General features: G+C 47.1%; 1 pseudogene; it reads right to left on the bottom strand.

Moving 5' to 3' along the window:
• Nucleotides 1-708: 708 nt before the first annotated feature.
• LOC106722013 overlaps nucleotides 709-2,559 on the bottom strand; it is a 2,413-nt pseudogene continuing 562 nt past the window's right edge.

The raw sequence follows: 2,559 nt of genomic DNA, 5'->3' as shown, positions 1-2,559 counted from the left end.
GGCCACCCACTTGGTGAGAGGGCAGCAGGACAGGCCGTACGAAGAGAGACTGAAGGACCTGAACCTGTTCAGCCTCAGCAAGAGGGGACCTGGTGGCTGCCTACAAGCTCATCAGGGGAGATCAACAGCAAATAGGTAGAGCCCTTTTCTCCCCAGCACCAGCTTTAGTGACAAGGAACAATGGTAATAAGCTGATGGAGAATAGGTTTAGGTTAGAGATCAGAAGGCAATATTTTACAGGTAGGGTGGCCAAAATCTGGAACCAACTTCCCAGGGAAGTGGTCCTCACCACTACCTTGGGCAAATTCAAGAGGAGGTTGGATGATCACCTGTCTGGGGTCTTGTGAACCCAGCATTCATTCCTGCCTGTGGCAGGGGGTCAGGCTAGATGATCTGTTTGGGTCCCTCCTGACCCTAGCTACTATGAAATTATGAAACTATAAGAATTACATTTGTCCTTCATTTGAACTTTATATATTGACCTTTGCTCGCTACGACTTACACTTCTCCTTAACCTGTGTCTCTAGTCCAGCAGCCTCCTTTTCAAGATGAAGGATGACCTCTGCTCTCTGCTGACACACTCATATCCTTATGCAACAGCAGCAGCCACATCCCATAAACAGGGTACATAAGAGCTCCACAGCTGGGACAGCTGAGTAATACTCAAAGGAACAAAGCTACGGAAGTCAATAGGACTATTTATGCAAATCAATAAAGGCTGCAGAAGAGGGCCTTTATCCAAAAAAAATCCCAAAGTGTTGTGTGCAGTGTTGTCAGTATGATTTGGCATCCTGCTTCTGGAATTACGACACAATTTCCCCACAAGAGACAATCCTTGTGGGCAGACAGCTCATGCTGACATGATGAAAATGGCTTGAATTCCTCAGCCAATTTGTCTGCAGGCCAGCCCTTCCACACCCAGTTGAAGACATGGGCAAGGATAGGGTCTTTTGCAGTCATCCTTGCTATCTGATCAACCTGAAGAGGGCTTCTGGCATGGATTCCAGCATGAGGACTTCTGCTGGCAGAGGAGTAGAATAATCAGGTATTTGTAGTGGTAGGCAGCTCAGTGCATCAGCATTTGCAATCATTTTCCCAGGTTTGTACATGAGTGTATAGTCGTATGCATTTAGCATGATGCTCCAGCATTGTATGCAGGGAGACAAGATAGAAGGAGTTGGTTTGTCCAAAATTCCAAGAAGGGGTTTGTGGTCCGTTCGAATTTTGAATTTGTGGTCATAAATGTAATTGTGAATTTTTTTAACTCCTGCAATGATTGCCAATGCTTCTTTATCAATCTGTGTGCAGTTCCTCTTGATCGAAGTCATTGTTCTTGAGTAAAAAGCAACAGGTGCCTCCATGCCATCAGGCAGAGTGTGACTGAGAACAGCGCCACCACCACATGGTGAAGCATCACAAGTAATGGACAGTGGCTTCTGATCATCATAGTGAACAATGACATGGTCTGATGTCAGCAATTTCTTGACACTCCCAGTTGACATCTCTCTCTTTTGACTCTGATACCTGTTTTATCGAATCTCTGTAAAACTTCTCTGAGTCTTTCAGATGGCCCCATGATCAACACATCATCAAAGTATGGAACAATCCCGGGAATTCCTGCTAGCATTTTCTCCATGAACTGCTGGAAAATTCCTGATGCCACAGAAATTCCAAACTGGAGGCGCTTGACCCAGAATGCTCCCCGGTGTGTAATTATTGTTTGGGCCTCAGCAGCCTTGTCATCCAGCATCAATTGCCTATAGGCTTGAGCGAGGTCAAGTTTGGCAAAAACCTTCCCTCCTGCAAGAACGACAGTAACTGGTTAATGGTAGGCACTGGGTGTGGGTCCTGCTTAAATGCTTTATTAATAATGCACTTGTAATCCCCCAGATGCAAACACTGCCATTAGGTTTTAAAACAGGAACAGATGGTGTGGCCCAGCTTGTATGTACGATTGGCTTGAGGAGCCCTTGTGTGATAAGCTGATCTAATTCTGCATCAATTTTCGGCCGCAGTGCAAAAGGTACATTCTGAGCCTTCATAAAGATAGGGGCTATCACAGTATCCATTTGAAATGTCACAAGTGGATCAGAGTAAGTTCCTAATTCCTCGGAGAATACCTGGGGAAACTCCCTTGCTAGCCTTTCCAGACTTTCTGTGCAGAGACTGCATGCCTTGAATACTGATTCCCCATGGTAAGAACCAATTTCTCCCCAGAAGACTTTTGCAGGAACCATTAGTGACAATGAGGGGTAGACACTGTCTAACAGATCCAGTGGCAATGTGTAGGGGGTACATAGGGGTGCACAAGCACCCCCTGAGAGCACCAGTGCACTCCCTGACTGGCCACGCTCCCCACTTAGGTGATGGATGGGGGGATAAGCAGGAACTCTGGTGCCTCCCATGAGCGCTGGCCAGGGAGTGGGATTACCAGATGTAGGGATGTAGGCTGCAGCCACTTCTGGAAGTGCCATGGCTACTTCCAGGAGTGCTGTGGCTGCTTTTGGGAGCAGTGTGGCTGCTCAGCGGTTAGTAAACTTTGCCACGGGAGACCCCCCC

This window comes from Alligator sinensis, unplaced genomic scaffold (genome assembly GCF_000455745.1).
Source record: "Alligator sinensis unplaced genomic scaffold, ASM45574v1 scaffold54_1, whole genome shotgun sequence".
NCBI lineage: Eukaryota > Metazoa > Chordata > Crocodylia > Alligatoridae > Alligator > Alligator sinensis.
This window is presented reverse-complemented; position numbering and strand designations above follow the sequence as displayed.